Here is a 15,111-nt window from a genome sequence, read left to right as displayed (position 1 = left end):
TGCTATTTAGTTTAGTGATCTTCTACTTCAAACCCCAAATTGTGACACCCTTAGACACCACTAGTTGTAATAGAAAATCTCATCTCAATTCCCGTCCCTTGGGATCCGACCTTTACTTACCTCTTTACTTATTGTAGAGTTGTTTGTGGAGTTATACATTGTGTTTTGGTCTAGGTGCTCCTAACGACAAGTACCGAAAACTAAACCTCCAAGTGAGTCCGACCAAAAATGGCGCCGTTGCCGGGGACGGTGTTAACTTGATTTAGATTTTCTTATATTGTTATTAGTTGTGTCTTTCTTTGCCTTGGGGAAGTAAAACTCCTCAAGGTTTGTTCTAATTATTTTCGAGTTGTTTGATATTTTGCATGTCTAGAAGATCACAAGGTAACTTGTTACCCTTTGATCACGAAATTGAAAGGACTTTGACAAACAATAGAAGACTTGATAGGAGAACTTTGAGAGGTATTGGTGAGGTTATTCAACCAAACATTATTGAGTTCGTCAACCCTTTTGCAAGAGAAGGTGAGGAGAACCCAACACAAAATCAACCCACAATGCCTAAATTTTCATCACATTCCGTACCCACCGAGGAGAACCTACCTAATGGTACTCCCACACCACAACACTTAACCGGAAACTTTATTGCCAAATCCGCATTTATCCAATTAGTCGAAAGAAGCCAATTCGGGGGGATGCCTAGTGAAGACCCTCACTTTCACATGGAGACTTTTTGTGACTATTGTGATGCGATTTCTCAAACCGGTGTAACTCAAGACCAAATTCGATGGGTCTTATTTCCTTTTTTTCTAATTGGCACCGCAAAACAATGGTTGAAAGGCCTTGATAAAGCTACTCTCGGAATTGATTCTTGGAAGAAATTGGCTCTAGCTTTCTACAAAAAGTTCTATCCACCGGAAAAGACTAACATGCTAAGAGCTCAAATTACGGGCTTTAAGCAAAGAGATGAAGAATCTTTGTATGAAGCTTGGGAGCGATTCAAGGGAATTTGTCGCTCATGTCCTCATCATGGACTTAGCGAGTGGTTCTTGGTACAACAATTTTGGAACGGTCTTTATGAAGACTCAAGAAACATTCTCAACATGAGATCAAATGGAATGTTCACCGAAGTTGACGACAATCAAACTTGGAACAAGATTGAGGAAATGGCGGTCCATAATTCACAATATAGTAGACCTCGCAAGGCTACTAGAGGAGGAAAGCATGAAGTGGACTCTATTACTCAATTGGGTGCTCAACTTAGTGCTCACATTGATACCATCAATTTGAAATTCGAAAAAGCTATGGCTAGACTTGAAGAAGCCTCAAAATCACCAAAGCAACATGTTAATGCCATGACGGCATCTTCATCAATCCCAAGTGGGATATGTGAGAATTGTGGAACTTTGGGACATGACCAAAGTGAATGTAGGGGAACAAATGAACAAGTGAATGCTTTTCAAGAATACAAGAGTGGTACCCCTTATTCAAACTATTACAATGAAAACACCAAATTCCACCCAAATCTCTCATACAAAAGCCAAAATGTTCAAAACCCTCAACCAACATACACCCCACCTTCCATGAGAAACCAAAATCAAAGACCCTTTTACAACCAAAACCAAGGTTACCAAAATCAAACTCCATTCAATCAACAAAATGACCAAGGTTTTGATGTTCAAAAAGCGGTCCTTCAAATGCAAAAGAATCAACAAGAGTTTTTCACTTAAATGCAAAAGGATAGTCAAGCAAAGGAAATAACCATCAACAACATCCTAGACCACACCAAAATGTTGGAAACCCAATTGACTCAACTAGCATCTTCAAGGTCACAAAGACAAAAGGGGCAATTACCACCTCAAAGTAATCCCCCGAGATATGAAACAGTTAGTGCCATTCACTTGAGGAGTGGTACGAGGTATGAAGCACCGAAGAAGCAAGTTGAGGATGAAGTTGTGGAAGCTAGTGACAAAGAAGAAGTTGTGCAAAACTCCAAGGATGGAGAACCATCAAAAGAAGAAATTTCAAAGAAAAATGAAGACAAGGCCAAGGAGAAGGAGCCCATTGTGATTAGACTTCCTTTTCCGAGTCGTCATGCCAAGCCCAAATTTGATGACCAACTTGGAAAATTTATGGAAATTGTGAAGAATTTGGAAGTCTCAATTCCTTTTACGGAATTAATCAATCACGTGCCGGCCTATGCAAAGTACATGAAAGACATCCTTACGAAGAAGAAGTCGATCCGGAAGCTTGAGACTATCGCCTTCACTAAGGTGAGTAGTGCAATACTTCAAGGGAGTTCACCTCCAAAACTTAAAGATCCGGGAAGCTTCTCAATACCGTGTGTTGGGGTTGGTGTCCTTAACAGTTAGTGCAAGGACTTATAAACCTCTAAAAGGATCAAAGGGCATACTTTGGTATTATTATCAGTTGATCCACGTTTATCAATAACGGTTGGCTTGCTAGATAAGTTTGACGTTATTGTCATACAGATGGCGGTGATCAACTGGTCCCTAAAAGTCACACCTATAGGATACGTTCGAGAGATGTGACGGTATACTGTCATGTAGATGCCAAAATTGACTAACCAGTTAGTCCGAGTTATTTGACTAGTAATTAGTCAAATATGTGATGTTGAGATATTATATTTAATACGGATTAAATATCATGGGCTAAGGCGAATTAACCAGTTAATTCGTAAAATTAAATATAAGCGATTTATATTTAATTAATGTGTATTGAATAATTATACAATACTTTTTTTTTGTCGGACACGTATTAATAATTCAACTAACCCGTATTATTAGCGATGCCTTAATTTCCGATAACCGATAACATTTATAAAAACCGCGTCATATACATTTAGCCATTAGGGTTCGGACTACGAGTCAAATAGAAGAGGAAATGGAAAAGCCCATTTCCTCCCCATGGACTCGGCTTGGCCGAATTAGGAGAACAAAAAGGAGAGCCTCCTCCTTCATGTTAACCTAATCGTCATTAGTGAAAAGAATTAGGGTTTTAGAGATTAATTTTCTCTCTGAAACCTGAGATCTCTCATCTCGAAAGAAAAACACACATCAGTTCTCCCAATATTGCAAAGCAATCGGAGAACACCATCTAGCACAAGGGCATATCTCGGACAAGGTCTTGGGTGCAACAATTAGGAGGGAATCTGGTTTGATTTCTGTTCTTTACGCCGTGCATCAAAGGACCCGAGGTTGATTTCTATACATTAATCATTTCATTATGTTTTTCGTTTTATGACTATAAATTGCATGTTTAAATTTACGTTATAGTCCTGCAATTAAAGGGTAGTATACGAATATTAACCCACAAGTGGTATCAGAGCGAGGCCACGTGAATTTTTCCATGTGTTTTTCATAAAACTATCTTGAAACGATTTTTGTTTTGTCTAAAAATCCGTGCGGCAGCAGTGATTCTCACGGCAGAAATTTTTTTTCTGTTATTGCTGCGGTTTTTGGTTGCATTGGGAACCGTGTCCTGTTTACACGGTTGCTCTTGTTGCTGTTTTATCTCGAATTCCGTGCCATGTATACACGGCTGATTCGTTTTTGTTCTTGTTGAAACCGTGACATGTTTTACACGGTTTTATCATCTTGTTTTCGTTTTGTTTTTATGCATATTGTTGTTTTATACAGAGATTATAACAATATGTCATGTTTTGTAAATTGTCAAATTTGTTTTGATGCATTTTTGATCGAAAATTGCATTTGATTTTGTCTCGAAAAATGTTTCACGAGGGTTTTAAATTTTCAGAAGTTTTTGGCACTCGATCGACCAAGTTTTTAATCGATCGAGTGGTTTTTCTGACAAGTTTTTGCTCGATCGAGTCCTTGTTGTACTCGATCGACCGCTTTAAACCCCACGCTCGATCGAGGAGTCCTCGTACTCGATCGAGCGCTTTCTTGATATAAGTCCTCGATCGACCACCGATTACGCCGATCGAGTACCTCCCGATTAGCATACCTCTCGATCGACTTGCGATTGATCGATCGAGCCCTCTGTCCCTCGATCGAGCACTTATGTCCCTGGATCGAAGGATTTCGTCTTTGATGACTTTGAAAATTTGTTTCTTTTGATTTAAATTTTCTTTTGGCTTCAATATGTACTTTATACGGATATAGTACACTCGCTATGATTGTGAAACGGTTCACACACGTACCATTAAGTTATTTTAAAGCGTTTTTAAAGTAACGGATTGTAATGGATTAAAATTAAATGATAGAAGCGGTTTTATCACATGAATTTTAATCATTAAAAGGTGGTTTGGATAAATTTAACATAATTACGGAATTATGTCACGAATGAATTTGTTTTTAGTTGATGCATTTTTATTTATCGTTTATCTTGAATGCCGTGAATGCCTTTTTATTACGTATTTAATTTTTGCAAACGGTTGTAACTTAGTGTGGCCTTAGTAGAACGTGTTACCGTAATGATGGAACACGGTCTTGGTTGTATTTTGAGATCTCGTATCTCCGTTTTGGATTTTTCACTTGTAATTACGCTTTTAATTAGAATGTAAATAGGTCTATATTTTGTAATTTTAATTGTAATTTTTGAGAAGACCAAAGATGGAGACCGGATGCTCACTCCCGCTACTTGGATCAAGATGGAACATCAAGACAAGCTTTTCGGGTCCAACGATGGATTCCAAAGTTGTATTATGTTCTTTTACTAGGATAGGCCACACTAGGACCTTTTATTTACGTATTGCATTCCTTTATTTATTTTTCGTAACGATAATATGCATCATATTCCGCCTAAAAACCAAACCACCTAATTATTGCATGAAAAACCGACACATATAGAGGTCACGAGTTAGTTTTCATTGACATTCGTATGTCACACGATCATGCTAAGCCATCATCTAAATTGATTCATTCACGCAGACGCTAGTTATTCGTTCACTTAAAATGAATTATAATTAAGTTGATGGGATCTTCCTCGTATAAACAAAAATTGAGAACGGTCTTTATAGGTCAAACTCCAATGAATCCCTTCTTCGTCGGTAGGCATAATATGACCCCTTCTACGTCGGGTAAGTTGGAACCGATTGACCTATTTTATCTCAACACTATGGTCACTCGTACGATCCTGTGATCATGGTGGACTATAGATAGGATTTACGGAAATCTATCGACCAAGAGTTCTTCCGGAAGAATTAGCTAAACAGTTGGCTTATCAATTTACTGAAATTGAGTCTTGGGATCACTTGTATCTTTCTTGAGGGAGATCAATTATGCAAGTGCGAGAGTCTACATGTTTAAAATGAATTTTAAAATAGACTTAAATCACCTCGATGAGTTGCTTATTTCGTTTTTGTTTTTCTTTCTTTTTCAGTGTAGATCACGTATTTTAAACTGCTAAACAACAAATGGTGGTTCTCCCGATAACCCAATGCCAAGTGCCACATTGGACCGTGAGTCCCGGCTTCGGATCTTCATGAATCGATGAATCGTCTACTCGATCAAGAATGATGGATCCAACTTCGCGGACTGGGAGGCGGCATTACGAATGCTGCTGCTGCGGACGGAAGCTCAAATATCTATTAGAGCCCATCCCGGCAAAACCTGGTCCCACGGCTAGAGCTTCAAAAATCGCCAAGTTTAACGATTTCGTATGGAAGCGGTGCGATTAAAAACGTACTCATTTTTGCAATGGAACCCAATTTGCAGAAACGCTTCATAGCCCATGGTGCAAACAAGATTTTCACCACGCTCACCAAGGAATTCTCGAAAGCACCGAGAATCGTGACCTATGAGCATACCACTCGCTTCTTTGATGCGAGACTCCAGAAGGGCCAACCGGTTAGCCCACACATTCTCAGCATGATTGAGAATGTCGAGAAACTGGAGACCTTTAACTGTAACATCAGCGAGAACATTGTTATCGACCGCATTCTTCATTCACTCCACGATGGTTATTCGCAATTTAGAGCGAATTACTATATGAATGATTTGAAGAAGACTCCCCATGAACTGCACTCCCTCCTCGTACAGACCGAGAAGGACATGAAGTTCAGTGGGAGCATGAAACAGGATGTTCTCGTTGTGTCAAATAAAGGAAAGGGTAAGGGCAAAGCTCAGGCAAACCTAGCAGTAGGTAAGGCGAAGTTCAAGAAGTCAGGTTCAGGTAAGAGTGGTCCTGGTGAGTCGAGCAACTCATCAGGCGTGACAAAGAGCAAGGATGGTAACATGGAGTGTCACCATTGCCACAAGACTGGGCATTGGAGGCGTACATGTCCCTTATACCATGAGGACTTAAAGGCAGGTCGTGTTAAACCTGTTGGTATGTCTTCTTCCTCTTCTACTTTTATTCATATGATTGAGATTAACCACGCAAGTTACGGAACTTGGGTACTTGATACTGGTTGTGGTTCTCATCTGTGTAATCATGTGCAGGGGCTCCGAAACATCGAACCCCTCGTAAAGGGTGAGGTGGACCTGCGTGTTGGGAATGGAGCAAGAGTAGCTGCCATCTCCAAGGGGACATATGTGATCCAGCTTCCTAGCGGATTTGAGTTGTCATTATATGACTGCTATTATGTACCTAGTCTTTCCAAAAACATTATTTCAGTTTCTGCGCTTGATAAACTTGGTTTTTCATTTGTAATAGAAAATAATGCTTGCATTTTCTCATTACACGATATGATTTACGGCAAGGCAGTCTCCATGAACGGAATTTATGTTTTAGATCGGACAATGAAATATTACACGTAATGAATAAAAAGTTAAAGGTTGGTGACAAAGATCAAACGTATCTATGGCACTGCCGCATGGGACACATTAATGAGAAACGCGTAAAACAGCTCATCAAACATGGAGCTATCTCGGCCTTTGATTTTCAATCATTTGGCACGTGTGAATCATGTCTCATCGGTAAGATGACTCGTATTTCCTTCAAAGGTGTTGGAATGCGCGCTGCCGACCTATTAGGACTCATACACACGGATGTATGTGGCCCTATGTCAATCACCGCACGAGAAGGCTATAGGTATTTCATCACTTTCATGGACGATTTGAGTAGATATGGCTATGTCTACTTAATGAAGCACAAAAGTGAATCCTTTGAGAAATTCAAGGAATACCAAAATAGGGCACGAACCTATTGGGTAGAAAGATTAAAACACTGCGTTCGGATCGTGGTGGCGAGTATCTTTCTCACGAGTTTGATCAACACCTAAAGGATCGTGGGATTGCCTGTCAGCTTAACTCCACCTGGAACACCTCAGTTGAATGGTGTGTCCGAACGGAGAAATCGAACACTACTTGATATGGTTCGATCCATGATGAGTCACACGGTTTTACCTGATTCATTATGGGGTTATGCTCTTATGTCAGCCGCTCTAATACTTAACCGAAGTCCGTCTAAAGCTGTTGACAAGACTCCATATGAACTATGGAAGGGAACGGTCCCCAACTTGTCCTTTATACGGGTTTGGGGCTGCGAGGCTTATGTCAAGTGGAGACCTGAAGATAAGCTCGGCCCGCGATCGGTCAAGACATACTTTATAGGTTATTCTAAAGGAACACGTGGTCATTACTTCTATTCGCCAACCGAACAACGCGTTTTTGTTGCGGCTAGTGCGACATTCTTAGAGAAGGAATTTCTCGAGAATGCAAAGAGTGATAGAACCTTCGACCTGTCGGAGATTCCAGAACCAAATACCGAGCAACTATTGGAGGAACCTATTCCTTCAATCCCGGCTGCGGTTAATATTCCTGAGGAACCTAGGAGGTCGGGAAGAGTCTCTATTCCTCCAGACAGATACATTGGTATGGTCGAGGAACATGACATAGATGACGTTCTACTCTTAACGAGTAGTGAACCCGCAACCTATAAAGGTGCCATGACCAGTTCTGACTCAAAGCTATGGCTTCAGGCCATGCAATCCGAGATGGACTCCATGTATGAGAACAACGTGTGGGATCTTGTTGACTTACCTGCTAAGGTTCGTCCCCTTCAATGCAAATGGCTTTACAAAATAAAGCATTCTGTGGAAGGTCAGCAAGATATCCACAAAGCACGACTAGTTGCTAAAGGTTTCACCCAAGTGCCAGGTTTGCACTACGATGAGATTTTTGCACCCGTAGTCATGCTGCGTTCCATTCGGATTATCTTAGCGATCGCCGCTTTTCATGACTATGAAATTTGGCAAATGGACGTGAAAACCGCCTTCTTAAACGGCTTTTTGGAGGAAGAGTTGTACATGGTACAACCCGAAGGTTTCATCGATCCAGAACATCCTAAGAAAGTGTGCAAGCTTAAGCGTTCCATTTATGGACTTAAGCAAGCATCAAGGAGTTGGAATCATCGCTTCGACCAAGTGATAAAAGAAAATGGATTTACTCGATCGGTCGAGGAACCATGTTTATATATCAAGTCGAGTGGGAGCAAGATTGTCTTCCTAATATTGTATGTTGATGACATACTCCTGATTGGGAATGACATACCTCTCTTAACTTCGGTGAAAGTATGGTTGAAAAACCATTTCCAGATGAAAGATCTGGGAGAGGCACAAAGAATTCTAGGCATCCGTATCTATCGAGATAGATCACGACGGATGTTATCTCTCGCCAGAGTCTTACATAGACAAAGTCCTAGAGAGATTCAGGATGACTAACTCCAAGAAGGGGTTCCTTCCTATGGCTCCGGGGTGCATTTGAGCCAGTCTCGTGCACCAGAGACACGGAAGAGAAAGAGCGCATGACACGGATTCCTTATGCTTCGGCTATAGGATCAATCATGTATGCCATGATATGCACACGTCCGTACGTGGCATATGCATTGAGTATGACAAGTCGATTCCAACAAAGAACCAGGTGAACCACATTGGTTGGTCAAAGAACATTCTTAAGTACCTACCGAGGACTAAAGATTGGGCATTGACTTATGGAGGCGAACAAAAGCTCACAAGAACCTTCTACGCAGATGCTAGCTTCCAAACGGATCGAGATGACTCGAAATCTCGATCCGGATTCGTTTTTACTCTTAATGGCGCTGGCGATCACTGGAAGAGTTCGAAACAAACTGTTACAGCAGATTCTACGACCGAGTCCGAGTACTATGCCGCGTCTGAAGCTACAAAGGAAGCGATATGGATGCGTCAATTCTTACATGGGCTATCGTAGTGCCTAGTTCGAATGACCCGATCACCATCTATTGCGACAATAGTGGTGCCATCTTCCAAGCTAAGGAGCCAAAGTCTAGCAACAAGTCTAGACATGTACAACAGAAAGCTCATCTAATCCGAGATTACGTGGAGCAAAAGGAAGTAGTGATAGAAAAGATTGCTACTGATGATAACATAGCAGATCCTCTCACTAAACCACTACGACAAGATAAGCATGAAGGGCATGTTAATTCCATGGGAATTAAACGTGTTCCTAAGTTGTAGTACTCTTTTATGGATCAGATTCATTCCCTTTTGTACTCTATACGACATCATCGTTTTGATATTTTATATATATTTTGTTTTTCATGTGGATTTGTACGACAAATTTTGAACACCACAAAGTGAACTGAATAAACATAATATTTTTCAGTCCTTAATTGCCCACATGAGCTGATAACTCTGGCAATTATTTTGTGACGTTGGTTGATGGTGGGTTCAACGAGCCATAAGTCAACCGGTTGACTGACCAATCACAGAGGCGATTTATACGGATATCTCGTAGGACACAATTGTGACATCGACGTGGAGTCCTAAATGTTTTATGACATTTGTTGCCCGGTCGTGGATAGGACTTCCATGGTGATCCTAAGAGTCGATTCTTTTGACTATCGACTGTCTCTTGAGACTAAGGCATTTTGGGTGACTTTGGTTTCTTTCTCACGGTCATCCGTAACAGGGGGCCAAGTAGATTTTTTCTGGGTCATTTCATGCTGTGCTTAGATCGGAAGGAGTCGAGTTGAAGGAGATATTCAGCCTCTATCGTACTCGATATTTCTCGGGGCCACTCGAGGAGTCAGAATCGAAATGCATGGCCATGCTCGAATACGGATTCGTTTTATCGCTTAAGTTACTCTCTAGTCGGGAAACCACTCTAGATACAGATCGATTGTAAAATACGACCTTTGCGGATCCGGATCCGCAAATTGTTTTACATTGAGTGGGAGAAATTTTAAATGAATATGAGAATCGGTTATCGCACATACACTTGGTCGGACAAGTGGGAGTTTGTTGGAGCTTGTGTCCTCCAGTTAGTGCGGATAACGTCATTGCACATGCACTTGTACGGACAAGTGGGAGCTTGTTGGGGTTGGTGTCCTTAACAATTAGTGCAAGGACTTATAAACCTCTAAAAGGATCAAAGGGCATATTTTGGTATTATTATCACTTGATCCACGTTTATCAATAACGGTTGGCTTGCTAGATAAGTTTGACGTTATTGTCATACAGATGGCGGTGATCAACTGGTCCCTAAAAGTCACACCTATAGGATACGTTCGAGAGATGTGACGGTATGAAAATACTGTCATGTAGATGCCAAAATTGACTAACCAGTTAGTCCGAGTTATTTGACTAGTAATTAGTCAAATATGTGATGTTGAGATATTATATTTAATACGGATTAAATATCATGGGCTAAGGCGAATTAACCAGTTAATTCGTAAAATTAAATATAAGCGATTTATATTTAATTAATGTGTATTGAATAATTATACAATACTGTTTTTGTCGGACACGTATTAATAATTCAGCTAACCCGTATTATTAGCTGATGCCTTAATTTCCGATAACCGATAACATTTATAAAAACCGCGTCATATACATTTAGCCATTAGGGTTCGGACTACGAGTCAAATAGAAGAGGAAATGGAAAAGCCCATTTCCTCCCCATGGACTTTCGCTTGGCCGAATTAGGAGAACAAAAAGGAGAGCCTCCTCCTTCATGTTAACCTAATCGTCATTAGTGAAAAGAATTAGGGTTTTAGAGATTAATTTTCTCTCTGAAACCTGAGATCTCTCATCTCGAAAGAAAAACACACATCAGTTCTCCCAATATTGCAAAGCAATCGGAGAACACCATCTAGCACAAGGGCATATCTCGGACAAGGTCTTGGGTGCAACAATTAGGAGGGAATCTGGTTTGATTTCTGTTCTTTACGCCGTGCATCAAAGGACCCGAGGTTGATTTCTATACATTAATCATTTCATTATGTTTTTCGTTTTATGACTATAAATTGCATGTTTAAATTTACGTTATAGTCCTGCAATTAAAGGGTAGTATACGGATATTAACCCACACCGTGTACCATTGGCGACACCACGATCAACAAAGCCTTATGTGATCTAGGGGCTAGTGTGAGTGTTATGCCGTACTCGGTGAGTAAAAGGTTAGGGATGGGAGAGCTTAAATGCACCAATATCACACTCCAAATGGCCGATAGATCGACAAAGACACCATTGGGGATATGGGAAGATGTTCCCGTAAGAGTTGGGAAATTTTTCATCCCGGTGGACTTTGTCATTGTTGACATGGAAGAAGACTCCAACATTCCAATCATTCTAGGTAGACCTTTCTTGCATACCGCGGGTGCAGTGATAGATGTGAAGCATGGAGAGCTCACTCTAGAAGTGGGAGATGAAAGCATAACTTTCAATCTTGACAAGACCATGAGAGCTCCCCGTTTGCATGAACCATGTTTTATGGTTGATCATTATAGCCGGAAGGATGATAGGAAGAAGTCGGAATTCCAATGGAAGAAGAAAGTTGATGATGCTCCATTCAAAGAGCAAAGAAATTGTAACAAAGAGAGCTTGAAAAGCTCACCAAAGTCAAGCAATGAAGAAGATGGCCTCATTGGCCAAGACAAGAAAGTGGGAGAGTTGTCTCTATCAACTCAAGAGATCTTTAGTGACCAAGTAGATGAAGTTTGTGGTCTTTGGGACGATGAGTTTGAAGGGATTTTCAATCCCTACATTGGTAATGCTATCGATCAAGACCAATATGAAGGACAACAAGTGCAAAGATCTATTGAGGATCTTTATCATAATAATGAACAAGCTTTTGACTACTTCTTCAAGGTGTTGAGTAACATCAACAACACCTTGGACATGCCCCCATGACATCTCACTAAGGATGAGAGTTTGGTGGAGTCCTCTCCAAACCACCATTTGTAAATATTTCTAACTCCCTAACTTGCATTTTAATTCTTACATAACATTTTTGTCATTTTTTGGATTTTTATGCTTTGATCAAGATATTTATCATTTTTTAGAGAAGTGAGGGAGGGACTAATGATTTTATTGATGTGTAGTGCTTTAGCTTAGTGTGGGGATAGCAATTGCCTAGGCTATTCATGCCTTAGTATTGCCCCTACAATGAAGAACACGGGATTTGAAGAATGAAAATGACACGGGATATTCAAGTGCACAGATGGAACTGAATCCGGGTAGACTAGGAGGAATCCGAGCGTCCTTACGGGGAATCCGCTCGTCTTATGGGAATCCGAGTGTCTATGGGATAAGCCGTCCGTCCAAATGAGCTGCAAAGTTGAAAATTTGGGACTGTTAGAGAATCTGAGCGTCCCAGCAGAGAAGACGCTCGTCTGAAGGAATCCGCTCGTCTTTGCAAGAAGACGCCCGTCTTTTTGCCAGTGCAAAATAAGAAAAGTTCCTGTAACAGAATCCGCTCGTCTCTGACAGAATCCGTTCGTCCTGAATTGCAGAAATCCGACGTCTTCGCTGAAAGACGCTCGTCTTTAGGCGAGAATTCTTGAACCCAGATTGAGCAGAATCCGAGCGTCCCGAAGGGAATCCGCTCGTCTTCCCCCTGCAGATTCGAAATTTTGGGTGTTTTTAAATACCCCTTCCCACATTCATTCATTCATTCATACATTCAAAACACTACCCAAAACCCCAAAACCCTCATCCTCTCCATCACCAAAAACAAGATTTCCTCAACCAAATTCAACAAAATCAAATCCAAACTTCCTTACAACAACAATTAATCACTCCTTTTCCAACAATAATCAATCCAAGCACCAAAATCTTCAATCTTTGAGTCAATTTTTGAAATACAAAGGTGATGTGAACATTATTTGCGCACATTTAGTCCCCTAATTGAGCCTATTTTGCATACTATTATAACATTCTTTGGCCATTTTATCCGTCAAAACCTTCCTATTTGCTTTTCTATCGCATTTCATATGTTTTGTAGAAAAGGAGATAATAAGGCGGAAATTCCCGTCTTTCGTGCATATTTGGAAGCTTATTGATGATATTAGATGGACTAGTATGAAGAAGAGGCAAGAATGATGACCAAAGATGTAGGAATAAAGAGTATATAGAAGGGTCATAAGGTTTAAAGCAAGGAGGAAAAGCAAGGAAGCCATTCATGAAAAAAACTGCTCGGAACGCAAACCAAGGGTTGCTCCTTTGGCTCTGAAAATATGCTAGATGGAACGGCGTCGAAAAAACAAGCGATCTAGGCTTTTGAATTACTCCAATAGGAGTCCGGATGAGAAAATAACGTCCGTTTTACAATCCGAGCTCAAACAAAGAAGCTGTACAGGAATCCGCGCGTCCCGCGCTGAAGACGCTCGTCCTCCCAAATCCGCTCGGATTGCTCCAAATCCGCTCGGATTCCCTCTCTTTTTGCCCGAGCGTCTTGCTCCAAATCCGCTCGGATTCCCTTGCTACAATCCGCCCGTCCCGACACTAATCCGCTCGGATTCCTTTACAACAATTTTCGTGTTGTTCAAGCTCCGTGAAAGACGCCCTTCCTTCGAAAAATACCGGCTTCTCCCTGCTCAAATCTCAAAAGTGTAATTACTAGTTTAGCCCTTAGTTAACCCTAATGCATCCACCTAATTTCCACTATAAATACCCCATTTGTAATAATGAAACCATCAAGTTTTATTAGATTAGAACCAAGTTTTATTAGATTAAATCAAGCTTTCTTAGATTAGATTAGGAGTAGATTAGAATAGATTACTCTTTAATCTTTCCACAAATTACACATTAATCTCTCCATAACTATTGTTCAAGTTTATTATTCAAGTTTGTTACTTTTGGTAATTGAAGATTATTGGGTTATTATTGGAGGATTGACAACCCTTCATCAATCAATCAAGTTTCTTCTATTATTCTTTGCTTTATTATTATTGGAATCTCCATAGGTATATTTCTCTTAATCCTTGTTTTAATTATTGTTAATCTTTCTTACTTGTTCATCATGTTTGGCTTTGTTAGTATGATTGACAACCTTATTAACATGTTAAACTTGATCATGAGCGAGTAGTCTCTTAGCTAGGATTAATGGGTAATTAGGGGAAACCAACATGGGATTGATTAATGCTTAATCTAATATGTTCACATGATTAAATTGCTTGCTTGTTGTGATGTCAACTTTATGCACATGTTATGTTTGATGAAATGCTAAGCTTATGAATCCTTGCATTTTTACCATCTCTTATCTACTCAACTTGACTTGTAAGATATAAACCAACTCGAGTCTTGTTAGACCATGCATAGAAGTTGAATAGGAGGAAAGTAAGTCGACTTGTAGGTGTTGTACAATCTAATCGATTCGGCTCTGGGACCCAACTCTTCCTATGAACCGTAAGACATAAACCAACTCGGTTCCTCCACAACATTAATTGCTTGCAACTTTGTAAACATGTTTGTATGATCAATACCATGAATCCCCTATGACCCCATGACATCCTATTGCTTTTAGCCATTTGTTTACATTTCTCTTTTATTGCTTGATTTACCTTATTGCTTGCATTAGCCTAGAACACAACTACAAACCCAACCAAATTGTGACACTAGCTAGCATAAATCGATATAGATAGACTTAGAACCCAAAGCACACCGTCCCATGGATCGACCTCGACTTACCGCTAACTAGTTATTCGTTGAGTATTATAAATGTGTTTGATTGGTTGAGTGACGACATCGACCTCATCAAAATGGCGCCGTTGCCGGGGATGGTGCTATGTGATTAAGTTCTTACTTGTTTGTCTATTTTGATTTTGCTCTCACCTTGAGGAACTTGTTCCTCAAGGATTGTTTTTACCGTTTTCTTGTAGTTTCCTTGTTTGTAGTTATATCTTTGTCCTAGCTATGATAATGACCGA

General features: G+C 40.3%; 1 non-coding gene across 1 annotated transcript; it reads right to left on the bottom strand.

The window, feature by feature from the left end:
• Positions 1–926: 926 nt before the first annotated feature.
• LOC141593442 (small nucleolar RNA R71) lies at positions 927–1,033 on the bottom strand. The gene has a single exon (XR_012521524.1). It is a non-coding gene; the product is annotated as a small nucleolar RNA R71 (small nucleolar RNA).
• Between the last annotated feature and the right edge of the window lie 14,078 nt (positions 1,034–15,111).

Source organism: Silene latifolia, chromosome 7 (assembly GCF_048544455.1).
Source record: "Silene latifolia isolate original U9 population chromosome 7, ASM4854445v1, whole genome shotgun sequence".
Lineage (NCBI taxonomy): Eukaryota > Viridiplantae > Streptophyta > Magnoliopsida > Caryophyllales > Caryophyllaceae > Silene > Silene latifolia.
The sequence above is the reverse complement of the archived record's forward strand: the minus strand, read 5'-3'. Positions and strand labels throughout refer to the sequence as shown.